Here is a 27,799-nt window from a genome sequence, read left to right on the forward strand (position 1 = left end):
ATTACATTGTCAATCATGTTACGTTATTATTAAAATGTTTCCTTTTCTTTTTCATTATGTCTTTAACACACTACTTCTCCGCTGCGAAGCGCGGGTGTTTTGCTAGTATGATATGAAGTAAGAACAGTCATTGAGGTGTGATAAGCAGAAATGAATATTGACTTTTTGATGCCCTCTTGTGGTTTCAATGTAAAATGCAGGCAGCTTCATCCTCAATTGTACAGAAAGAAATTCTGTGTAACAGCCTCACTGTGCGAGAAGGGTCTGGCTGCAGACCGTGCACTCTCAACCACATGCACGCTCAGCCACAACAGGAAGTGCAACTGGGGAGTCGTTTCCTGACTGCTAAGTTAGTACGTTTAATAGTTATAGTCTTACCATTTATGAACAATATGGAATATTCTTAATCATGTTAACATGTGCATATTCACGTTTTTGGCTGGCCTGTGTTGGTTTATTAACATGTTTACCATTTTAACAGATCAGGTAAATGCTTGCCTGTTATTGAAATACATTTATATACCCATAGTCTCATATTTGATTCACACCTTTTCCTGACGGTTTTTCTATAAAATATTTAATGAACAATTAAGTTATTATGAGCCGTTTCACCCTAGTAAAGACTTATTTTGAAATATAATCACATTTTTTTTCATTTCACTTACTGTAACTGTTTCAAAATTAGGGCATCTTATCACTTGAAAACGATGCTGAGTTCCACCTTGCATGCAGCCATCTTGGATTCTTGGGAAAAAAAAAAAAGTGGCCTTTGCCACCTGTGATGCATTGATCATCCACCAAGGGGAGAAGACATGTATATTATTGTCTACAACTGGTTTTTGAGGAAAATGGTAATCCTGTTACTGAGGAATAGGCCTTAGAAATACCTGTATCCAATATAATACATATGGCGTTATAGGATTAAGAATATTGGTAACTAAACAGCCTGACAAAGGCTGATGCGATGTTTCAGGTGGCACCCAGACTTGTAGTTACTTTAAATTTTTCCAGTTAAGTTATTATTTTTAACTTTCATCAGCATGGACCGCATGCCTGTCTCAATATGGCCGCCAAGTTGAGCTCATCAGTGTGTTGCCAATTTCATTGTAATAGTTTGAGAGAGAGAGAGAGAGAAAGAGAGGGTAGAGCAAGCAAATTTATAGATTCTCTGTCCAAACCCTACAGCCAATAGGGTGTTGTGGTATTGAACGGGTTCTGATTCAAACCAATCCCAAACAGCCAACTTTAGGCCAATAAAATTCTAATTCGACACAATGGGTTTCACACACATTTGTTAAGGTGAAACTTACCGGTTGGGCAGTTTGGTCTCCTTGAGAGGGTTGGTTGAGAGAGTTCTGCAGAGAATCCCTTGCCAAACTGGTTTGAGGCAGCTCACCCAATGCTGTCATAAAATTCACTTCCTGAGAGAGTCCTGGGGAATTGGGGGTTTGGTTAGACATTAAAACATATCAGTGAAATAAAACACCATTATTACATTTGTTTCGTCTGACTTACAAATAAAGACGTACAAAATATTTATCAACTTCATATGCAACATTTCACAACACAACCGTTTCCAACTTTTTCTTTACCCTGCACCTCTAGAAAATGTTTGATTTATGTTTGCACCCCCTACAACAGAAAAATCACACTCGTAGATAAGGAAGTAAAATTTCTCAAACTGAGCCATTTACAGTAGATTAGAACTTTAGAAAAACCTGGACGCCTTCTAAAATGTCATCAAGTGAAGTTTTGAAAGCCCCTAAAGTCCTGCTGTCCACCACACTACTTGGCCACTTATTCCACGTGTCTGTGTTTCTCTACTCCTAATGCTGGTGTGACATTTACCCTTAACAAGTTTCCAACTGTGTCCCTGTGTTTTTAATAAAGTCATTTTAAAGTCACAGTCTCGATCCACTGGACTAATTCCATTCATAATCTTTAAAACTTCAATCAGGTCTCCTCTTTATCTTCTTTCACTCAAAGTGAAAAGGCTCAGCTCTTTGAATCTTTCCTCATATCCCCTGTAGCCCTGGAATCAGTCAAGTCGCTCTTCACTTGTAAGGTTGCAAACACAGTCCATGAATAAATTACTGCGTTGAATTCAACAGCTGGGTGTCCGCACACTGCATTGTTTAAAGTCGAATCAGTGCTCTGTTAAGGAGCTCAATTCAATATGTCACCCAGGGACACGCGTGTGTCCTTGTTTGTGCAAGTAGATATTGCTGCAGACCAGAGTAAAATGGGCATGAATATCATTTTTGACTTCAGCCAATCATATATTCAATTTGCGAATGTCAGTGCCGATCAGCCAATCGAAAATTTAAACGTCGTGGTCAATCACCTTTTTATTTAACAAATCGCCAATCGGTGTTACTTGTCATTCATTCTCCACTTTAACCAGTTGCCTTATGGATACGTAAAAAGAAAGGTGGCAGTGATTTCTAAAGGTGGGCGGTCAAGAAAAAGTGACTGTAAGAGACAGAGTGTATATTTGTATAATACATCAGCGACGATAGTCTACTAGTGCCAACATCTTACACTATAGTACTCTATCGCGTGCATAAGACTGTAGTGTATTTTACCTCCGTCATTTACGATTAGCGGTTCTGAAAAAGTAATGATAATAAAAATTGTTACTAAACAACGTCTGAAGAAAATTTAAATGAACATAACAATACAAATTTGTGTCCGCCTAATTTTAATGGATTGTCGTAGACTTAAGTGTGGACTCTACTTCTTTAAGTCAGTCAGATAAAAACAAATGTTTGACTGTTGTTGTTTACTCGAATGTCCAAATGAAATAGTTACCTACATTTAACTGTCACCTTAAAGACGGGCTATAAACGTATTACAATTTTAAACATTGAATAAACTGTCAGAGTTAAATCTTTTCTTCTATAACACGTAATACTAAAATGTGTTTTATTACTTTCATGCCTATTTATCAACTTTTATTTATTTATGTATTCCTATTCCATTGTCGCCCCTTCTGCCTGCAGATCAGCGTCTGTTCTTTGTTTGCTGATGTCTGTCAAATATTCTGCGCTCTTCATGTCTGTTCTCAACACACCAGCAGCTCTAGTCAGTTTCTTGTCTGTGGATCTCGTATTCAAGTTTGTTTTTAGCTCTATTATGATTACAGAATATTACAAATCACATACTTGACACTCTCACGTTCAGGTATCAGGGAACAGACAACGTTAACAAAGCTGGCAATAAAATTGTGACTTTAAAGAATCCATTGGCTGTCTCTAAATGTTATCAATGTTAAATGTAAGAAACACAGTTTTCATATCACATTTCAATTATTATTTTTATAATGAAGTTTACTGTGTTAAACGATCTATGAAGAGCAAATATTATGCCTTTGAAAGAGTAATAATAATAATAATCAGGGTATTCAATTATTTGACTTAATTGGATCTTTATTACTTTTGGGATTTTAAATACCTCTTTAAGATCATCAAATATATGTTTATTATAATACATATTACTCATGTAAAGTTACATTTAGAGAATAAAACATGACAGATGTTTGTTTGTAGTTCTATTCTCATTTATCCTCCATTTGCCTCCATTGGGTCCCAGTGGTGTGCTGAACACATCAGCCTGTCTTTAGTGTCTCTGAGACTGTAGGAGGCCAGGAGTCCAACTGTACAGCGGGCACTGATGGGCATCAGCATCACAGCTGGTAACAAGATAGAGATGGCAGATAGTTCAGGTGGGCATCATCCTATATGACTACACAAGCAAACGGCATATTAAGAGCACACCGAGTCTGTATACTCCAGTATGGCCCTGACTTAACAACCTGTACAGCTGTAAACGACTCCACTTTACTGGTCAGTTTACCACACACTGCACTGAGTCTGTCAAGTCTGAACCATTAAATCATTCAGTCGGAACAGCTGGGAATTTATTTTGGCAATGATATTTCTGGTAAGGCATTTTTTTTCTTGTTTGTCATAGTTTATACTGAAAAACTGGTTTACATCAATGTAGTTTTCTATAGGATATATATATATATATATATATATTATATCCTATAGAAAACTATATATATATTATATATATATATATATATTTATATATATATATATATATATTGTCGCAGTAGGGGGCAGTAGTGCTCCCTTGAACCCTCAGGTACCACACCAAACACCTGGTAAAAGTGCTACAATTATTCTTTTTATTATAACAACGTGCACTAAGCACCCTCCACTCCACACTATTCATAAACCACAATAACAATAATACATCAATAATAATCACAATCCTCCACTCCTAGACGCGTTGCCCTCCTACCACCCAGCTCAGCTCGCCGTCTGGGAGTTCCCTCAGTCCTTTTATATTCCCTGACCCGGAAGTGTTCCCAGTCCCCAGTCCATGTGATCTTGTATCACTTCTGGGTCAGGTAAAAAGTACTTTTCTTCATCCCGGAAGTCCGTCGCTCTTCCTATGACGAACTTCCGGGTCATAGTGTACAAATAAGTCTTTGGTCCTCCCTGCAGCTCCCTCTTGCAGCCCCTGTGGTATCCAGCAGGGCTGAGAATAAAAACTACATAGTCCATGACTCCCTGCTGGTCTTAGGGGCACCTCCATACTGCAGGGAGGGCTCCATCTGGCGGCTTGGGGGACTTGGCCGGAATAAACTGCCGGGCACAGTCCACAATATATATATATATATATACACACACACTGCTCAAAAAAATTTAAGTAACCCTTTTTAACGAGAGTATAGCATCAAGTCAATGAAACATCTGGGCTATTGATCTGCTCAGTTAAGTAGCCGAGAGGCTTGTTCATCAGTTTCAGCTGCTTTGGTGCACTAGAGGGGCAACACTGAGACGACCCCCAGAACAGGAATGAATGGTTTAACAGGTGGACGGAAGCCATTGACATTTTTCCCTCCTCCTCTGTTTTCTCACTTGTTTTGCATTTGGCTACGGTCAGCGTCATACCTGGACCCTACAGAGCTGGCACAGGTAGTCCAACTTCACATTAATACGTGCCTCCCATTGCCAGAAGGTTTGCTGTGTGTCAGTAACAGTGCAAAATTCACAACTGGCATGCCAGTTTGTAAAGATAAGTTTGAGGGCAATTTTAAAATGTGTTATTTAATCGAGCTGACAAATATGAGAGGGAAGAGAATTCCCAAGTTGAGAAGCACAATGAGAGACGGTCGAGCTCTCATAGCACAGAGTCTGATGTGTAGTACAGAAAGTGAAGCTGCAGATGAGGATCTGAGTGAGCGAGAGGAGGGTAAGACTGTAGGAGATCAGTGAGGTAGGGGGGCACTTTAAATGTTAAGAGCAGTATCCATCCATCCATTATCCATCCATTCATTATCAAACCCGCTATATCCTAACTACAGGGTCATGGGGGGTCTGCTGGAGCCAATCCCAGCCAACACAGGGTTCATGGCAGGAAACAAACCATGGGCAGGGCGCAAGCCCACGTCAGTAAGAGTGGTATTTAGTATTGCATTCCGTAGTGAACAGGGAGCCAGTGAAGTTGAGAGAGAACAGGTGTGATATGTTCAGTGGATTTAGAACAGCAGGTTATTATCCAGGCAGCAGAATTTTGAATAAGTTGTAAACGATGGATATGTTTTTGTGGAATGCCAGATAGAATAGCATTACAGTAATCTATACGTGAGGTGACTCAGACATTAACCAATACTTCAGTACTGTGATGGGTAAGAACAAGACGAAGTCTAGAAATGAATCAAAGATGTAAGAAGGCAGTCCGAGAAATGTTACTTATATGGGAGGAATTATTTAATAATTATTATTATTATCTATACTAATAAAAGGCAAAGCCCTCACTGACTCATCACTAATTCTCCAACTTCCCGTGTAGGTAGAAGGCTGAAATTTGGCAGGCTCATTCCTTACAAAAGTTAAGCAGGTTTCATTACGAAATTCTATGCATAACGGTCATAACGGTCGACAACGTCCGCCATGTTGAACTTTCTTATTTATGGCCTCATCTTCACGAAATTTGGTAGGTGGCTTCCCTGCGCTAACTGAAACCGATGTACTTACTTATTTCGATGGTATGATGCCACTGTCGGCCGTCATATTGAACTTTCCAAAGTCACCATTTTTCCAACTTCCCGTGTAGGTAGAAGGCTGACCCCATCTTCACGAAATTTGGTAGGCGACTTCCCTGCGCTAACCAAAACCGATGTACGTACTTATTTCGGTGGTATGACGCCACTGTTGGCCGCCATATTGAATTTTCCAAACGTCACTAATTCTCCAACTTCCCGTGTAGGTAAAAGGCTGAAATTTGGCAGACCCATTCCTTACAGCTTACTTACAAAAATTAAGCAGGTTTCATTTGGAAAAATTCTACGCATAACGGTCAACAACGTTCGCCATATTGAACTTTCTTATTCATGGTCCCATCTTCACGAAATTTGGTAGGTGGCTTCCCTGCGCTAACCGAAACCAATGTACATTCTTATTTCGGTGGTATGATGCCATTGTCAGCCGCCATATTGAACTTTCCAGCGTCACTAATTCTCCAACTTCCCGTGTAGGTAGAAGGCTGAAATTTGGTACTTATTTCGGTGGTATGATGCCACTGTCGGCCGCCATATTGAAGTTTTAACAGAAACCGATGTACGTACTTATTTCGTTGGTATGACACCACTGTCGGCCGCCATATTGAACTTTCCAACATCACTAATTCTCCAACTGCTCGTGTAGGTAGAAGGCTTAAATTTGGCAGGCTAATTCCTTACAGCTTACTTACAAAAGTTTAGTAGGTTTCATTTCGAAATTCTATGTGTAACAGTCATAATGGTCAACAACGTCCGCCATGTTGAACTTTCTTATTTAAAGCCCCATCTTCACGAAATTTGGTAGGCAGCTTCCCTGAGCTAACTGAAACCAATTTATGTACTTATTTTGGTGGTATGACGCCACTGTCAGCCGCCATATTGAACTTTCCAACGTCACTAATTCTCCAACTTCCCATGTAGGTAGAAGGCTGAAATTTGGCAGGCTCATTCCTTACAGCTTACTTACAAAATTTAAGCAGGTTTCATTTCGAAATTCTACACGTAATGGTCATAACGGTCAACAATGTCCGCCATGTTGAACTTTCTTATTTATGGCCCCATCTTCTCGAAATTTGGTAGGTGGCTTCCCTGCGCTAACCGAAACCAATGCACGTACTTATTTCGGTTGTATGATGCCACTGTTGGCCGCCATATTGAACTTTTCAACAGTCTTTGTTACTTATGGGCCCGTCTTCAAGAAATTTGGTACACGGGTTCCAAACTCTAACTGAATCCTACTTACGTACATATATACGTCCATAGCCTGCAGCTCGGCCACCGTGTAAGGTGGCGTTGGGTCCCCCATCCCAACGCCTCCCACATTGTTGGCTGCCTGCCTATATAAGGCCGTCTGTCGCTCCGGTCTCTACATTCCCTTCCTTGCTTCGCCACGGGATTCACGTCTCCCTACTGATAACTACAACCTTTTTGTTTAATCCACGGCTTCTCCACTGTTTTATTGTTTGTTTATTACAATTATAGTTATTATATAGGTACTTTAGACTTACTTTACATTGTTCAGGTACCCATTTCCTTTATTGTTCCAACCGTACCCCCATTAACATGTCTGTTGAGGTGATCACCATCGATCAAAGAACTGTCACTTACCGAGTGGTTTCCATGCCCGGAGATGGCACCTACCTTTTCCATTCTCTTTGTTACATATTGCACGGCCATATCAGGCTCACTCTTAATATCTGGAGGAACATTGTGTCTTATGTATTGAATGACTGGGACAGGTTCAAGGTGTGGACTGATGACGGTACAGGAGATAATTAGACTACACAGGAGCACTAGAAGAGTGAAATGCTTAAGCCTTTCACCTATGGTTCTGCATGTGAGTTGATGGCTGCCGCTGAATTGTTCGGTTGTCGCTTTCAAGTGCACCGAAATGGCCAAATATTTTACACCTTTCGACAACCGCCAATGCCTCTTAAACATCTTAGATTCACAGGTGACGATTTCAGTAGTGGACACTTTGATTTTTATGAATGTTTAAACTCTCAAAAGCTGGATGTGAAGTTATCGATGAAACCAGTTGTATACTTACAACGCTTGACAGATGTCGAATGTCACTTCAACACAACAAATCCTGTCGTAATTGAAACAAACCATGAAACTGAAACCGATTAAAGAGTAAGCTCAGTGCACAGCTTGGTCATGTAACAACCGAAGGGCCGAACTGACAACATGGTATACAAAGAGATCCTTAACAAATAATTATTGGCATATTTTCCCTCAGTTTAAAAAAGTTTAATTTCCTTCTTAATAAAAATTTTAATGCAGTACTTCGCCGCTGCAAAGCGCGGGTATTTTGCAAGTTATTTAATAATTGCCTTTATTAGTGTATAAATGGATATAAATAATTGCATTTAAACGATTAGCCAAAATCTGTTGTATGTAAACGATACCGTTTTAAACGTTATTGTTTTTTCATCAGAAAACCCTGTTTCCATGTCTATATGTATTAGTTTAAATGGCACTTTTGCCACTCGCAATAGGGCGGATGAGCTGACGTATTGTGTCGACTAGCAGTGCAACACAGTGAATGTGGGAGAAGGGTATTGTTGCAGACCGGAGACATTATGGGCGGATCTGAAAGCGGGATAGCTGTAAATGCAAGTGGCTAGTATTGGCTAATTCAGAATTTCAACGAATAAGATTATTGTTACTTTATGACAATCAAAATCTCACCTGTCCAATTATCAGTGTTTGAAGTTGTCCATCAAGTGTAACTTTAACCAAACGTTTCACAGTTCGTGGTCCCTACCTCTTTGAGGTTCAGCCTTATAGAGTTTCCTCTTAAATAACCTGCCGTTGTACCAGGCGACGAAACTCCATTGGATAAAAGAAGAAGAAGCGACGAAACTAATTGCTCGTATTTTTGTCAATTGAAGTAAGTGTGCTACGAAATGAAAACGTTTGAAAGTTGTAATTTTTTTCATATTATTAATAACTTTGTTTTTCATGGCTATGTTTGTACTGTGAACCTTTACATTTGTATTAATAATCATTTTCGCTGTAGTAATTGATTTAAATTCAGTGCTTGAAGTGGATCAGCACTCAGCGGTACCGGCAACTCTTTAAATTCCACAAGGCGAGTTTCACGAGAACTCATCGGCTGTGCATGGAAAACGAGAAAAAAAAACTTTTACAAGCATCTAGGAAACGCTTTATCAGTTATTCTGTCGTGAAGTAGGTTTTTGCTAAAGTTCAGATTGACTACAGTGGTGCACGATGTTACCTTTTTTCTTTTTAGTTTAGTTCCTTATGTTGGAGTAATGTGTCTGAATTGTAAAACCAAATAATCTGCGATGTTCTTGTACCGTCAATTTTAATAGAATTTCATGGTAGTTTTGTGCAGATGATGCCTGCCATATCTAAACTGTTGAAGACTTTCCTGCAGTGGGCAGTGCACCACTAAATTATACGTGAGTCACACTGACAGTCGCGATGTTAACGGAGCCTTTCAGTTTAATTACAAGTGACATTTATATTTTTTTTCCTTTCAGCCAGTTTGCTACAAGAATATCTTCTGGAAATTGGATGTTAATGAAAAATCAGGTAAATTACAAAACCCATTTCTTAAACTTCTAATTCACTTGTAGTGTTTGACTTTCACGTGTCTTTTTTTTTTCTTTCCATCTTTTCCTAGGACATCCCTGCTGGTTCACCAGATTGTGGAATAGACACGTTGATGGAATTTGAATATTAATTTATAGGCTTTATGTAACTTTACATTTGTGTTTAGATTGTTTAGGAGTTCAGTACTTTATCTCTTATTCTCTCTTTATCTGACCAGGAGGGACCCTTTGATTTTACTGTCAGTCTTTTAAAGTTAGTGGTAATATATATATATATATATATTTTCTTCATGTGTGGCATACATGAATTATGGCATTCATTTATCGTGTCCTCCACTATTAATGGCACCACTTATAAAAATTTTAATTTTAAAAATATTTTTTTCTTGATGAGGGCTTTGTTTTTCTTTGAATGAAATTGTTTCAATTAAAAGTCAGATGTTTCTAATTTTGTCAGTGCAAGGTGACATTTCTTCAGCAAACAGGGATTTTTTTTTTCTTACCCTTCTTACTAATATTTACAAGTGGTGCCAGTAATAGTGGAGAGCACTGTATTTATCCTTTTTATCTTAGGATGACATGCCTGTGACTTGCATATTACTTTAGGTAGTGTCCAGATTGGGGTATTCATAATACTCTGAAATAACTGACGTATTCTTAAAAACTATTGAGATAACCACCAACGAGAGTTTTTGTAGTGAAGCACAGAGTAATCCTCACATGTTGAACTTAATTCCAAAGTGTCCACTTTTATGTGAAAACAGGAGTGTTCAGACAAAACCAGACAGCTTACACAATTGATGTTATATTTGTGTGTGTCCACCATGTAGGAAAGCAGGCTGGCTGTGTGGCTGCAGGGGGGCAGCTGACTCGAGAACAAGGGGCTCAGGTTTATGAGGCTGCAGAGATCAGCAGGGCCTCCAGGAGGACTCAACATGAAAAACTGTTGGAGTTCATCATAAAGGGCCATGGAGCAGATGATCACTTGCTGGCAACTTAGTTCAGATAACAAGTAAAACTTTATTATTGTAATCTAGTAGCAGAGAGCTATGATGACTTAATAGCACCAACTCTTGTATTTTCTTGTCCAACAGGCTGTTATATCTCAAAGGTGTCATCCAAATGGTTTAAAAATGAAGAAGATCCTAAAGTTCACCGGGTAATGACCTCTATACAGTAGAAGATGAGGAGCTGACAGATGGCCTCTACAACTACCTGATGAAGTTCTGTCAAGAGCTGTAGACACCTTTGAAAAGATCAACAGAGTTCACGTCATTCTGGATGTGCTGATGCCGGTGGCTCATTTGGCTTCAGTGAATCTTTGAGTACAGAAAGTGTCTCCATGAGTTAGAAGCAGAAGGTCTGTTCATTGATGGACCAGCAGACGGTGAGTGGGATGTCATGTGGTGTTGGGAGCAGACGGTCCTTTCTTTTTCTTTTCAGCACCATTCTTCTGTTAATCAGAATACCATTTTACTTGTAGTCAATTTAGACAATAATATAAACTAAATACATCCATCCAGTTTCTAACCCGCTGAATCCGAATACAGGGTCAAGGGGGTCTGCTGGAGCCAATCCCAGCCAACGCAGGGCACAAGGCAGGAACCAATCCTGGGCAGGGTGCCAACCCACCGCAGGACACACACAAACACCAAGCACACACTAGGGCCAATTTAGAATCGCCAATCCACCTAACCTGCATGTCTTTGGATTGTGGGAGGAAACCCACGCAGACACGGGGAGAACATGCAAACTCCACGCAGGGAGGACCCGGGAAGCGAATCCGGGTCTCCTAACTGTGAGGCAGCAGCGCCACCACTGCGCCACCGTGCATATATGTAACTAAATACATATAAATGTAAATATATGTTTAAGGAGAATTTTAAAATATGCGGTAACACACTTTTAATATTGGTAAAAGTACTTTTTTTTTTTTAAAGTAAGCAAAGAGTTTGACAAACATGTCCTTCAACTGTTGGAGTACAAAGACAGACAGCAGCACTGAGGCATCTCAACTTGGGATTCCATCTCAGCTGCTCCTCTAATAAACGTGTCACGTGCTTTGTTTGTCTTTGGCCTTTTTTTATTTCTGAGTGTTAAACTGACTGTGCATAATAGAGTTGAGTATATTTGATTTAACTATTGATGTAAATAATGAATGACACTTTGTTGATTAAGTTCTGTATATATGAAATTCTTTGTATCTGTTTTAGCCAATTCATGCCATCTACATTTTTTCTTTAATTTTTATAACTGCATTGTACAGTTTTATTACTTTTTTGAACATTACAAGCAAACATGTCTATCCCCATTACATATTATTTATATATAATATATAGAAGTGGACGTGCTTCAGTATATTTCCCGATCAGTCTGTTTGTTAGAATGTACAAAGAAGATTAGTTTTTCAGTTTAGCTGACCCATCATCATTGTTGTAAATATTTCTTGAAATGGTTGTACAATTTATACTGAATAATTATTATTAACATTTTGTTTTTGGTAGTGACAATACTGAGTGTTTAAACTTGTGCTGACCAATCAACTCGTGTATTAACACAACTAGAACTGATAGATTTGAGCAGAGCCTCCTCGTGTATCAACACCGTCTACAAACGGCACTTTGCTGGACTCGCCGGTAATCCCACAGCTTGGAAACTGAGCATCCTGATCAAGACTGTGCTGTTTACTTACAAACAGTCTACAACAATGAGGGTCTTACTTATCTTTATTTAGGAGTCACATTTTCAATAAAACTTGCCTTGTCATTAACTGAAAAATCAGGGAACAAAATTAAAGGAAAAGGATTGAATACTCCTGATAAACGGAGAGTCAAAACCTTTGCAGCAAAGTATTCTAAAACCATAACTCACAGCAAGAACCTCGTTATTCTAAGGTCTTGACATAAACTGTGTGTCGGTGTTTATGTAATTACTGTGTCCATATATATATAAACTGCTCAAAAAAATGAAAGGAACATTTTGAAAACACATCAGATCTCAATGGGAAAAATATCCTGCTGGCTATCTCTACTGCTTTGAACTGATATGGTGATGTGTGAGGAACGAAAGGATGGAAATGAAAATGATCAACGTTGGCCAAGGTGCTTTTGCCTAGCTTACAGAGGTCTTTGCGTCCCTCCATGGATATGCTCTCCCAGATATACCATCGCTGACCCACCACCAAACCAGTCATGCTGAACGATGTCACAAGAAGCATAACGTTCTCCAGACCCTTTCACGTCTGTCACATGTGCTCAGGGTGAACCTGCTCTCATCTGTGAAAAGCATAGGGCGCCAGTAGTGGACCTGCCAATCCTGTTATTCTATGGCAAGTACCAATCAAGCTCAACAGTGCCCACTAGAGGACGTTGGGCATTCATGAAGTCTGTTTCTGATTCTTTGGTCAGAGACATTCACACCAGTGGCCTACCTGCTGGAGGTCATTTTGTAGGCTCTGGCAGTGCTCATCCTGTTCCTCCTTGCTAAAAGGAGCAGATACCGGTGGGTCATGCTGATGGGCTAAGGACCTTCTACGAGGGGCTCTGTCCAGCTCTCCTATAGGAAGTGCCTGTGTGTCTCCTGGAATCTCCTCCATGCCCTTGAGACTGTGCTGGGTGACACAGCAAACCTTCTGACAATGCCACGTGGAATTGATGCGCCATCCTGGAGAAGTTGAGCTACCTGTGCCAGCTCTGTAGGGTCCAGGTATGGCCTCATACTACCAGTAGTGACGCTGACTGTAGACAAATGCAAAATGAGTGACAAAACAGATGAGGAGGGATATATATCAGTGGCCTCCCTCCACCTGTTAAACCATTCATTCCTGTTTTGGGGGTCGTCTCATTGTTGCCCCTCTAGTGCACCAAAGCAGCTGAAACTGATGAACAAGCGCCTCTGCTACGTAACTGACCAGATCAATAGCCCACAAGTGTCATTGACTTGATGCTTTACTCTTGTTAAAAAGGGTTACTTTAATTTTTTTGAGCAGTGTGTGTGTGTGTATATATATATATATATATATATATCCTATAGAAAACTACATTGATGTAAACCAATTTTTCTGTATAAACTATGACAAACAAGAAAAAAAAATGCCTTACCAGAAATATCATTGCCAAAATAAATTCCCAGCTGTTCAGACTGAATGATTTAATGGTTCAGACTTGACAGACTCAGTGCAGTGTGTGGTAAACTGACCAGTAAAGTGGAGTCGTTTACAGCTGTACAGGTTGTTATGTCAGGGCCATACTGGAGTATACAGACTCGGTGTGCTCTTAATATGCCGTTTGCTTGTGTAGTCATATAGGATGATGCCCACCTGAACTATCTGCCAGCTCTATTTTGATGCTGATGCCCATCAGTGCCTGCTGTTCAGTTGGACTCCTGACTTCCTCCGGTCTCAGAGACACTAAAGAGAGGCTGATGTGGATGGATGAATGGCAAGGCAGATGACCTTCATTATGGACATCAAGATGATGCAGTGACCACGTTAGCCTCTTGTGAAAGAAAACTCTCTTCATTTCTGGAGTCTTCTATCAATGTGAAGTCTGAATCATTACAGTCTGACACAGAGGAGAATGAAGAAAATTAATCTCTTAGAACTGCAGAAATATCAACTGCTTACAAAGAAGTCTAGAAAAAGTTGTCTTTTCAGCCATTCCTGGCTGAATGGAAATTGTGAAACACAAGATTGTAACGGAACCCAGTGTTAAAGTACTGCTACCCATGTGTTGTCTTCCAGAAGCGACAAGGAAGGTGATATGCGGGGAGGTGAAGGAAATGCTTGGAATGAGTGTAATTCACGAAAGTAAATGCAAGTGTTGAAGCCCAATTGTTCTGGTCCCAAAACGGGATGGCTTGGTTCAGTTTTGAATAGATTTCAAGCCCTTGAATAAGATCTTCAAATATGATGCCTACCTGATACTGAGTATTGATGACTTATTAGTGAAGCTCTGACAAGCCTTGTATATTTCCATTTTGGATCTCACAAAGGGGTATTGGCAGGTGCTCCTGGAGGAGTCCAGTTTCGAGAAGACCACCTACTCCACTCCAGATGGCTTATTCAAATTAATCGGGCTTACTTTTTGTTTCCATGGTGCTCGTTGACTTTTCAGCTGATGATGGAACAGATTATGCAACCCCATTCCATGTATGCTGGAGCGTATCTTGATGATGTAGTAATTTTTAGTAATGATTGGAGGTTGCGTTTCAGATGCCTGCAAGTGGTGCTTGACAGTTTGAGGCTGTCTGGATTGACCACAAACTCTAAGAAGTGTAAACTGGGAGATTTCGGAAGCGCATTAGTTGGTATACCCTAAGATGAATGGTTTGATTAAATGTCAGTTGGACAAGGTGGGTGTGGTACTTGCAGATCCATGTCCAGAAACGCAGAAGCAGGTTGAAGCTTTCCTCTGCCTTGCTGGTTATTACAGATGATTTATTATAAATTTTGTACATAGAGCGGCTCCTCTCATGGATCTGATGAAAGACAGAAAAAAACACGCCATCGTCTGGACTTATGATTGTCAGAGGGCCTTCTCTGACTTAAAAGCCGCTTTGTTATCATTCATGGTTCTGCGGAATCCAGACTTTTCTAAAGAATTCATTCTACAGATAGACACAACTGACGCGTTGGTTGAGGGTTGCTTGTCCATTGCTGAGGCAACTGCAAGAACAAAGCCTCATGTTGGTGATGTGGGGAACATTAAAACCCAGCCACTCACCTGTCCCTGTCCCTGCTCGTTTGCTCTGTCTGTGTGTATTGAAGTGGTGGCTCCCTTTGAATAAATGTCCTGACTGTTCCTATTTTAATTGGAATAAGGTTGGTTTTCTTGAAGCCTTTGGACTTGGCATCTTCTTTTGAGTGCAGGCCAGTGACTCACATGTCATGAACTTAAAACAATTAGACTACTTCTTCTCAGTCCTGAACACTTTTGTTTAAATATTCACAATCTAGTGTGTGACCCTGTCTTTACTAATTAGTTGATCCTCATTTAGCAGCAATCACCTCCACCAAACATGCTGATCACTTTGATTGCCAAATCCAAAGCACCATTTTCCATCTGTTTACACCATCCTATTGTTGATTTCTTCCTTTGTTTCAGCTGATTGTCTTGTTTCATCTCCCGATTTCTGCTAAGCTTCCACTAACCTGACATTCTTCTGTCATAGTTCTTGATAATGTTTGAATTCAGTGTTCCCTTGATGACAGCATATTATGTTTTGTATTATTTAGTATTAATTCAAGTTTATAAGTAAGAAATTCCTGGCAGAAAGTAACCACAGAAGATGCAACACAGTGTGGTTTACTTATTATTTTTAAATTTGAGTCATTGATATGTCCACTGGTAGGTCAATATGCATTTATTCTCCTGATGTATTTACCAAGACAGAAGTGCTCCTTTACATAATGTATTTAAATTGAAGATTAAAACTTTGTAATTATATTTTGGTATTGCCTTCATCTATTATAAAAAAATAAAATGATCTTGGATAAAGTGTACTTACACTTGGGTGACATGTGTTCTCCGTATATATAAAATAATTCTGATTTTCCTCAACAGCTGGTTCAGTAAGCAGGTGGTCACATATAACTACTCCAGGAAGGACGGTTGATTGAAAGAAATAAAAGAGAAGGTGAGTTGAAAATGACAGTGTACTAACCTCTCTCTCCCTTTCTCCCTCAGAAAAGACGAAGCGCCGCCATAACACCGCCCGGAATAAACGACAGCCTCCACTTCCGGATTCCTTTCTTCCCTCTGGTCCCCCAAAGATGACGTCACACTCCCATCCACCACCACGTCTACCCAGCAGCCATCACATTTAATTTCCGGTCCACCCCTTTATATTGTCCCTCCAAATCCGCCATCTTTGTCTTTTGTTACCTCTTGCAATTTCTTTGTTTGAGAAGAAAATCTGTGTTTTTTTTATTTTTGTTACAGTATACAGGGCATAAAAACCCCATCAAAACCCTTGATACAAGTTTGTTCGTTATTTCACTATATATATATATATATATATATATATATATATATATATATATATATATATATATATATATATATATATATATATATATATATATATATATATATATATATATATATATATATATATATATATGAGTACTCTTGATCATCTTTAAAAGTGAGTTGAGGATTTGTGGATTTGTTGTTTTCTTGCACTGTTTATTATAAAATTGTGTCACATTTACCCAGCCACATCTGCAGGCTCTCTGGCAGAAATTATGTACTTCAAATATGGGAGTAAAAAATAAAGAAGTGGCACAAATGATTGTCATAAACTAACAGAGGAAGGGAAAAAAATCACTGGGTAAATAATTTGCATTTGTCATTAGAAGGATTGTTTGAATGGGACAGATGAAATTATTTGAAAGAAAAATTGATGGAGAGTCAGAATAGAAAGAATAATCTAGAGGAGAACAGGCCATGTGGCCCAACAAAGCTCACTAGTCATATTCATTTAACCTCAAACTATCAAAATGAGTTTTGAAGGTCCCTAAACTCCTACTGTGTACCATACAACTTTGTAATCTATTCCACATGTTTATGGTTTGTGGAGTGAAGAAAAACTTCTTAAGGTCTGTGCAAATTTCAAAATAAAAAAAAAAATTAAAAACATTTCAAAATTTGAAATGTAGAAATAGTGGGGCTTGTCAGTAAACACAGTATTCACAAAATTCTTGATCAAGGGTGATCTCAAATTTACTTTGACCTCAGCAGGGTGCCTACAGTTTGAATTTCTTTGAGAAGATTAAAAAGTCATCTCAATGAGATTGTATGCTCCATAGAGGAGACCTTTCACCTTTTTGTGTGTGCAAACAACTGTTAAGAGTATTTGGCCTTTTAACACTAGAATCCCTGAAGCCCATGAAAAAAACTTGTAGTCCCAGGCAACTTTAGGGATTTAAGGTGGGCTGGGATTCAGAGTTTTCTCGTAGGCTTCTGGAATTCTAGTGTTAAGAAACTTTGGATTCAGTTCTGAAAAAGGATGCCATCCACTGAATGTGTAGCCCAACTAGGGGACTTCAGCAGACTTGTGGAGAACAATTGAGATACATTTGTAGGATTGGGAGGAATGACATGCATGCTTTGAACACAACTGGTGAATTGCTATTGGACTTCTGTTGTGGTCATGGATTGTCTATAAGGACTGCATGTTTGATCATAAAGTTTGTCATGAGCAAAACTGGTACCAGACTACCTTGGGCCAGTGGTCAGTGATTAACTGTGGTTGCGTTGTCTACTCTGAGGCCAAATGTTCTGGACATTTGGGTAAAGTGAGGTGCTGAGCTATGAACTGATCACCACTTGGTGCAGAGTTGAATCGGGCAGATGACCTAAGTGAGTATTGAAAGCTTCTGTTCAGAATGAGTCAATCTCCAGATGAACATCTCCTGTATTATGGCTACTCAATGACATTTGCATAAAGAAAATATGACACAGTGCATCCATTAACATTGTAATTGAGAGTATGACTGTCACCAGTGTGTTGCAAAGCTATCTAATCCTTATTTGCACTGCCACTCACCATCCAGAGCCACAAATGACCGCACTAATTCAGTCTCTCATTTTCAGATTTTTCTCCCACTGTACATTAATACAACACTTTCTCCATTCCTCTCTTTTGCCTTGATGATGTAAATGAGCATTTTTGATATACATTTTGGCTTTGGTCTAAATGTGGGAAAAGTTCAAGGCAGAAATTCTGATGATTAAAGGTGCGTTTTTTATGTTTGGTACGGTGCTCTGTTTTACACATGAAACTAAAAATATTCACTTTCCACCACCGTTAATCAAAAAAAAAAAAAAAAAAAAAAAATGCACAGTTTTACAGTTCCTTATGCTTACAAAACATTGTTCATAATTTCATCCAGTATTTAATTTAGAATTTTTGACTTAATGTGAATAATATGGAAGTAGATTGAGAGTAAGCTTTTTTATTTCTCTTTTAAACTTCATACAGGTGACAAACCTCACTGCTCTTCTGAATGTGGCAAACAATTATCAGGCAAGAGTGCCCTTTCAAGGCACAAAAAAAAAAAAAATCATATGAGAAAGAAGCCCTATTGCTGTCCTGAATGTGGCAAAGAGTTTTCTCAAAAGAGCCAACTACAGGGACACCAAAGTATTAACGCAGGAGAGAAGCCTTATTGCTGTCCTGAATGTGGCAAGTGGTTTTCTGAAAAAAGCCAGATCTGGAGGCACCAAACAATTCACACAGGAGAAATTGCTGTTCTGTTTGTGGCAAACGCTTTTCACAAAAGCACAAGCTACAGGGACACCAAAGTATTAACGCAGGAGAGAAGCCTTATTGCTGTCCTGAATGTGGCAAGTGGTTTTCTGAAAAAAGCCAGATCTGGAGGCACCAAACAATTCACACAGGAGAAATTGCTGTTCTGTTTGTGGCAAACGCTTTTCACAAAAGCACAAGCTTCAGAAACACCAAAACATTCACACAGGAGAGAAGCCCTATTGCTGTCCTGAATGTGGCAAAGAGTTTTCTCAAAAGAGCCAACTACAGGGACACCAAAGTATTAACGCAGGAGAGAAGCCTTATTGCTGTCCTGAATGTGGCAAGTGGTTTTCTGAAAAAAGCCAGATCTGGAGGCACCAAACAATTCACACAGGAGAAATTGCTGTTCTGTTTGTGGCAAACGCTTTTCACAAAAGCACAAGCTTCAGAAACACCAAAACATTCACACAGGAGAGAAGCCTTATTACTGTCCTGAATGTGTCAAGCAGTTTTCACTAAAGAGACGCCACAGAATTCACACAGGACAGAAGCTGTATTGCTGTTCTGCATGTGGCAAGCAGTTTTCAAGAGAGCAGTCTTCAGCGGCACCAAAGAATTCACACAGGAGAGAAACAGCAGCTTGCGAATTAGGTGTTTCAGGGCAGGAAAAGAAAAATTGCATTACCGATAAATGAATCTTCTGCCAGAGGTAAAATAGTGAGATCACTTGTGGCTGGGTGTGAGGTAGGATTATATACTGAAAGACACAACAGAGTGGCAGGCTAATTCACTGGAAAATGTGCTATATAAATAAATGTCGTTGTTGTCCTGGGAGGTCTTGTGCAAAATGCAATGCCGAAATGTAATTTCAATTTCCCAATTACATTAGAAAGGTGATGCAAATTTCAGATACTTAAGTGGAATGCTTAAGGAAAGACAACAAATTACTGAAGAGAAATCAGAATACTTCTGATGAACAGTAAAAGAAGAAATAACACAGAAAAAATAAAAGCCAGCATTTATACTAACAAAAGTATTGGCAGAGAAAGTGAATAAATAGATGAAATTCACATGTTGGAAGTACTAGTACTTAAAAAGTTAGATCTTAGACCCACATACACTTAATTATATGCCCATTTCAAACTTACCATTTCTAATTAAAATGCTTGAAGAAGTAGTTGCCTGCTAGCTTCAGACTCGCCTCACAATGCACTATTGATTTGAAAAATTCTTGTCTGGCTTGCGCTCAAGTCATAGTGCAGAAACAGCACTAACCCCATGTTGTAAATGGCATTCTGATATCTGCTGATAAAGGAAAGCCTACAGGAATTATGTTGTTATACTTAAGAGCAACATTTGATACCATTGACCATTCTATTTTACTACACAGGCTAGACATTGACATTGGGCTCTTGAGCACTGTCCTTGTGTTGCCAAGTTCTTATTTATCAAGCTGACATCACTACTTACAGAAATGTGCTGACAGGACTTCATCGTTACACTCAGAAGGTAAATATGGTGCCCTGCAGGGTTCAGTATGGGGACCTTTACATGCGTTCATTGAGATTAGAAAACATCACATTACGACTTTTCACCTGTATACAGATGACACCCAGTTACAACTTTCTTTTAGACCAAATGACATTTTCCCAATACTGTCCATAATGAATGGTGTCAGTGAGTTAAAAAAAAATGGATGAAAAAGACCAACGTCTCTAAAACACACACCAAAATAAATCAATTAAATTACAAATATCTTTCCTAGCTTGGATTATAAAATATAATTTTTCACATAAAAGGTACAAGACAGCCCTTTCAGGCCTAAACAACCTACCAGCTAAACCTAAAAGCTTAGGGGTAATTGTTGACTGTAATCTGAATTTTAAATCGCATATTAATCAGATCACTAGGACAGCATTTTTTCACTTAAGAAACATAAGTAAAGTTAGACCTCTTATATCACTGAAAGATGCTGAGAAATTAGTTCACGTGTTTGTTTTCAGTCGACTAGATTACTGTAACGCACTCCTCTCAGGACTACCCAAAAAAGACATAAATCGTTTGCAACGAGTGCAGAATGCAGCTGCTAGAATCCTAACTAGGAAAAGAAAATCCGAACACATTTCTCCTGTTTTGATGTCACTACACTGGTTACCTGTGTCTTTCAGAATTGACTTTAAAATTCTGCTTATGGTTTATAAAGCCTTAAATAATCTCGCCCCATCTTATATATCGGAATGTCTGACACCTTATATTCCAAATCGTAACCTCAGATCCTCAAATGAGTGTCTCCTTAGAATTCCAAGAACAAAACTTAAAAGAAGTGGTGAGGCGGCCTTCTGCTGTTATGCACCTAAAATCTGGAATAGCCTGCCAATAGGAATTCGCCAGGCTGATACAGTAGAGCACTTTAAAACACTGCTGAAAACACATTACTTTAACATGGCCTTTTATAACTTCAATTTAATTTAATTTAACTTAATCCTGATACTCTGTATGCTCAATTTCCTTATAATAACTACTCCTGGTGGCTCTAAAATCCGTACTGACCCCTACTCTCTTTTTCTGTTTCTTTTTCCGGTTTCTTTGTGGTGGTGGCCTGCGCCACCTCCACCTACTCAAAGCTTCATGATGCTTCAACAATGATGGATGGATTTAAAGGCAGAAGTCTACGTGACCATCATCATCATCAAGCCCTTCCATGAGAACCCTAAATCCAAAGAGGACTGTTTCATTTATGTTAGGTAGAATGCCCAGAGGGACTGGGCGGTCTCATGGTCAGGAATCCCTACAGATTTTATTTTTTCTCCAGCCGTCTGGAGTTTTTTTGTTTTTTCTGTCCCCCCTGACCATTGGACCTTACTCTTATTCAATGTTAATTAATGTTGATTTATTTTGTTTTCTTATTGTGTCTTTTATTTTTCTATTCTTTAATATGTAAAGCACTTTGAGCTACTTTTTGTATGAAAATGTGCTATATAAATAAATGTTGTTGTTGTTGTTGTACCATATATTTTTATTTTACACTTATGTTCTCCAGACAGACTTGAAGGTGGTGGTTGATCTTTCCGAGATCTATCAGATGACATTTCCTCAGTCGTCTTCTCATCAGACTGTAATGATTCACACCTCATTTTAAGGTCACTACTTTTTATAATTTTACTAGCCGTCCAATGCAGCTCCACCCACGTAGTAGTGAAACAGGACAGTGAGGAGGGTCCTGCCCAGCTCCCCACTCCTGACGTCACAATTCCCCCTCCCCTCTGCCCACAGCCTCTGTCTTGGATTAGCACAAATATATCTCTCGTGCAAGGGAACTATGATTCTGAGCGCAATGAGAGAAGTCACAAAATCAACTGAAATGTTCAAGCAAACTGTAGAAAAAAACCCCGATCTAAATCCATTAAGTAGTTCTCTCATTCGCTAGCTAAGCAGAAGTAAGAAACACCCCAAGGCTGGTGTGTGAGTGAGGCGGGCCACGCCCCCTCCTCTCGGCCTGCTGCGTCTCTCTCGGATTCGCGCATACAAATTGGTACCGCAAACAAATTATGATACTTAGCACGATGCGCGAAGTCACAAAATCAACCGGAATGTTCAAGGAAATTATAGAAAAAAATCTGATCTAAATCCATTTAGTTGTCCTATCGTGAAAAGCGGAGTAGAGAGACAGACAGATTTTGGATTTTATATAATTAGAGACGTTTGTTCATCTCAATGCTAACAGACATCTTCTCAGCCTCTACTTTAATGCCCACTGACCCCAGTTCATAATCCTCATCCCTAAAGCACAGACTCCCACTCACAGTTCTTCTCCTTAATATTTACAGTCATTACCACCATTCTCTTTAAATCAGCCTCATAGATTTCTTCTTTGATTTCCATCTTGTTATTATGGCTGCTCCTTCCTTGCTGTTAAAAGAACAGGATTTAATTCAAACAAAATTTCACCATTCAGCTCCAAACGTATTTCAATTTCTTCTTTGTCGTCCTATCAGTTAAGGCTTAGGTCAATCAAGTCAGACAGTTTAGAGAAATCATGCTAAAGCAGATTGACAAAAACTCATCACTCTTCATATCACAATGTCATATGTAGAATAAACTGAGAAGTTTGGAGTGAAGGTCCAACAGGCGTGAGTAGGACCACGTCACACAACTGTGGATCACCAATATTCACTATTGGCTTTCAATGTATCGTGTTTAAAAATCAAAGTGTCAAATGGCAGGCCACTAGATTTACTGTGTGTATTAGTTAAACTTAAGATGTGCTTATTGAATTTCTTTGACAACTTCACGAAGGGACATTTTATTGTAAATTTATGGTGTGAAACTCAAGCAGAAATTATTTCAGATGGCATCAATGACAGCAGGAGTCATCATCAGGCTACTTTTCAGTGTAAAGATTACAAAACATGGTGTAACAGAACTGACCTGTATGATTAAAAAAATAAAGACAGCAATTGGGAAAACAATCCAACAAAGGCAAACATCAAGAGGAGTTGGAATTCTACCTCACAGACGTGAACATCAAGAAAACAAATTAGTTTAACTCATCAAAGAATGCTTGGATGTTCTAAGCAATTGAAGGGCCTGAACGGTGTGAAGCCAGTAGGTAACTGGCAGAGCTGTATTCACCATATGAAGTTCCTTTAATGGCACTTAAGGCAATCAGATACAAGAAAAGGACTAGACGCTTTAGTAAATGGACACCTGAATGCATTTAGATTTCCAACAGAAATATTTACTTGGTTGTGGTATTGTATGAGGAAATCGGGATTGGAAGAGAAGTATAAAAGAGTGGTACAGGATATGTACGAGGGAAGTGTGGCAGTGGTGAGGTCTGCGGTAGGAGTGATGGATGCATTCAAGGTGGAGGTGGGATTACATCAGGGATCGGCTCTGAGCCCTTTCTTATTTGGAATGGTGATGGACAGGTGGACAGACGAGATTAGACAGGAGTCCCCGTGGGCTATGATGTTTGCTGATGACATTGTGATCTGTAGCGATAGTAAGGAGCAGGTTGAGAAGACCCTGGAGAGGTGGAGATATGCTCTAGAGAGAAAAGGAATGAAGGTCAGTAGGAACAAGACAGAATACATGTGTGTGAATGAGAGGAAGTTCAATGGAATGGTGAGGATGAGGGAGTAGAGTTGGCGAAGGCGGATGAGTTTAAATACTTGGGATCAACAGTACAGAGTAATAGGGATTGTGGAAGAGAGGTGAAAAAGAGTGCAGGCAGGGTGGAATGGGTGGAGAAGAGTGTCATGAGTAATTTATGACAGACGGATATCAGCAAGAGTGAAAGGGAAGGTCTACAGGACGGTGGTGAGACCAGCTTTGTTATATGGGTTGGAGATGGTGGCACTGACCAGAAAGCAGGAGACAGAGCTGGGGGTGGCAGAGTTAAAGATGCTAAGATTTGCATTGGATGTGACGAGGATGGACAGGAGTAGAAATGAGTAGATTAGAGGGTCAGCTCAAGTTGTACAGTTGGGAGACAAAGTCAGAGAGGCGAGATTGCGTTGGTTTGGACATGTGCAGAGGAGAGATGGTGAGTATATTGGGAGAAGGATGCTAAGGATTGAGCTGTCAAGCAAGAGGAAAAGAGGAAGGCCAAAGAGAAGGTTTATGGATGTGGTGAGTGAGGACATGTAGGTGATGGGTCTAACAGAACAAGATGCACAGGACAGAAAGATATGGAAGAAGATGATCTGCTGTGGCAACCCCTAACGGGAGCAGCCGAAAGAAGAAGTCGGCTGCGGCTGTTGGGAGGCCTGCCTCAATTAACTGTCTAGCTGCAGCTTTTTTAAGTGAAATGATTTCTTAATAAGAGGGAAACAGGACAATATGTTTTTGAATAGGGTCCTCCAAAAAGAAAAACTATGGATGCTGCCCATCTAAATCAGCCAATTTCCACTACTAAATACTCAATCTATAACTCTGTTTTTCTGATCTTTACAGTAATTTAGTTGCAGTGCTCCATTAAGTGAGGTATTACGGTAATTCAGCCAACCTGCCTTTTTTTGGGGGGCGGGGTATTTTTGAGTAAACAAATTGCATCAAGTCAAGGCTCATTTTACCATAGGATTAGCGATGAATGGAATATGAACCTTAACATCAAGGAGGGTGGAGCAGAAAAGTGAGAAAAATGAATCAGAGAAGTCATCTTGTAAAATAAGGAAAGAAAAGCTACTTTAGCGAATTCAGACCTTTTTATGTTGTCCCTTACATTAAAACGGACATTGTTTGAGTTTGGACAGCAAGCTTGTGCCAAGTGCAGCATCTTACATTTTTAATTGGATAAAGATAAAGACCAATTTGAAATTGCTGCTTAGTAAACAACAGGCTTGCTCACTTAACAGCAAAATGTGCCTTTTACTTGTAAACTGACTTGTTAAGCATGTTACTCTTCTGTCTTCTTGATAAACAACTTATGAACATTTGATACATTTGCGGCTTATTTTTAAAGAGTTTTACTGTGATTGTTACAGCTGTCACAGACGGCGGGTTCTTGAAAAGAAAGAAAGAAAAGAAAGGTAAGTAAGTAGGTAGGTAGGTAGGTAAGGGAAAGAAAGTAGGAGCCTTACCGAGTTATTACAGTACTTAACAGTAAAGACTAATAATTATCCAAATTAAAATTAATCTTTCCAATTCCAATGTTTATTGGTGTCCCAATGGGTGGGTGTCTTATTAATGATCAATTCCTACAACCCTTAGGGTACAGTAGGTGATAGTGGTAGTGCAAAATCTTGAGATGAAGAGACGATGACTTCCAATGTGGTGTCAGTACAGATGGACAGTGTGTCTGGTCCCACCACAGTGACACTTTGGACATAATGTGTGATCCAGACTCTGAATTCATCCATGTTACTGCCCAGAGAGACGAGTTACATCATCCTGGTTCATGTTTAGCAATATAAATGGTTCACTCTGTTACTAATATTCTAATGATGAACCATTCTGACCCTGGAATGCTGAGGATTCATAAATGTCTACCAGCCTGATGCATTTGTGTAACCACAAGCTGGATCTGCTCTTCATGTTTCTTATACAATATGCTACCATGGCTGTCCATTTGTCTGTCCAGGATTGAAATCACCTGTAGCTTGCAAACCGTTTGATGTATTGACACATACACATATACTACGTGACCTCTACTTTCTTGATGATTTTATTACTCTTTTTATTTTATTTTATTGTAGAATCAACTCGGCAGCAGGGCGGCCATGCAGTGCTTGTGTACAGGCGCCGTTCTCATCCCTACCACCTTTGCCCAGAGGGGACTGGGCGGTCTCTTGGTCTGGAATCCCTACAGATTTTATTTTTTTCTCCAGCCTCTGGATTTTAATTTTTGTTTTGTTTTTTCTGTCCACCCTGGCCACCGGACCTTACTTATTCTATGTTAATTAATGTTGGCTTATGTTTATTTTTTATTGTGTCTTCTATTTTTCTATTCTTCATTTTGTAAAGCACTTTGAGCTACATTGTTTTGTATGAAAATGTGCTATATAGATAAATGTTGTTGTTGTAGTTGTTGTTTGCCATCACTTCCTCTACCATTTCATATTTTAAATCATTCTTCAAAGTCAAAGTCAAAGTGAACTTTATTGTCACCTCGACCATATACAAGTATACAGAGAGACGAAATTGCGAAGCTCAGGGTCCACAGTGTAACAACATGACGTGCAAATAATAAATTGAAAATAGAATTAAAATTTAAAAATTAAAGATTAAAACACAAACAAGACAAGACATTGTGCAAAGATAGGACAAAGAAGTAGCAGCAATATTGATGTGTAAGATAATAGATGTGTAAGAGGCTTATTACTTTTCCCGGAACAAATCCGCCATCTTTGTCTTTTGTTACCTCTTGCAATTTCTTTGTTTGAGAAGAAAATCTGTGTTTTTTTTATTTTTGTTACAGTATACAGGGCATAAAAACCCCATCAAAACCCTTGATACAAGTTTGTTCGTTATTTCACTATATATATATATATATATATATAATGAGTACTCTTGATCATCTTTAAAAGTGAGTTGAGGATTTGTGGATTTGTTGTTTTCTTGCACTGTTTATTATAAAATTGTGTCACATTTACCCAGCCACATCTGCAGGCTCTCTGGCAGAAATTATGTACTTCAAATATGGGAGTAAAAAATAAAGAAGTGGCACAAATGATTGTCATAAACTAACAGAGGAGGGGAAAAAAATCACTGGGTAAATAATTTGCATTTGTCATTAGAAGGATTGTTTGAATGGGACAGATGGAATTATTTGAAAGAAAAATTGATGGAGAGTCAGAATAGAAAGAATAATCTAGAGGAGAACAGGCCATGTGGCCCAACAAAGCTCACTAGTCATATTCATTTAACCTCAAACTATCAAAATGAGTTTTGAAGGTCCCTAAACTCCTACTGTGTACCATACAACTTTGTAATCTATTCCACATGTTTATGGTTTGTGGAGTGAAGAAAAACTTCTTAAGGTCTGTGCAAATTTCAAAATAAAAAAAAAAATTAAAAACATTTCAAAATTTGAAATGTAGAAATAGTGGGCTTGTCAGTAAACACAGTATTCACAAAATTCTTGATCAAGGGTGATCTCAAATTTACTTTGACCTCAGCAGGGTGCCTACAGTTTGAATTTCTTTGAGAAGATTAAAAAGTCATCTCAATGAGATTGTATGCTCCATAGAGGAGACCTTTCACCATTTTTGTGTGTGCAAACAACTGTTAAGAGTATTTGGCCTTTTAACACTAGAATCCCTGAAGCCCATGAAAAAAACTTGTAGTCCCAGGCAACTTTAGGGATTTAAGGTGGGCTGGGATTCAGAGTTTTCTCGTAGGCTTCTGGAATTCTAGTGTTAAGAAACTTTGGATTCAGTTCTGA

The 27,799-nt window shown here is 39.1% G+C and overlaps 1 long non-coding RNA gene across 1 annotated transcript; it reads left to right on the plus strand.

Moving 5' to 3' along the window:
- The first annotated feature begins 10,924 nt into the window (after positions 1-10,924).
- LOC120533497 lies at positions 10,925-18,930 on the plus strand. Its single transcript, XR_005634519.1, has 3 exons — positions 10,925-11,044; positions 16,221-16,293; positions 18,643-18,930. It is a non-coding gene; the product is annotated as an uncharacterized LOC120533497 (long non-coding RNA).
- Positions 18,931-27,799: the final 8,869 nt, after the last annotated feature.

Source organism: Polypterus senegalus, chromosome 8 (assembly GCF_016835505.1).
Source record: "Polypterus senegalus isolate Bchr_013 chromosome 8, ASM1683550v1, whole genome shotgun sequence".
Classification (NCBI taxonomy): Eukaryota; Metazoa; Chordata; class Cladistia; order Polypteriformes; family Polypteridae; genus Polypterus; species Polypterus senegalus.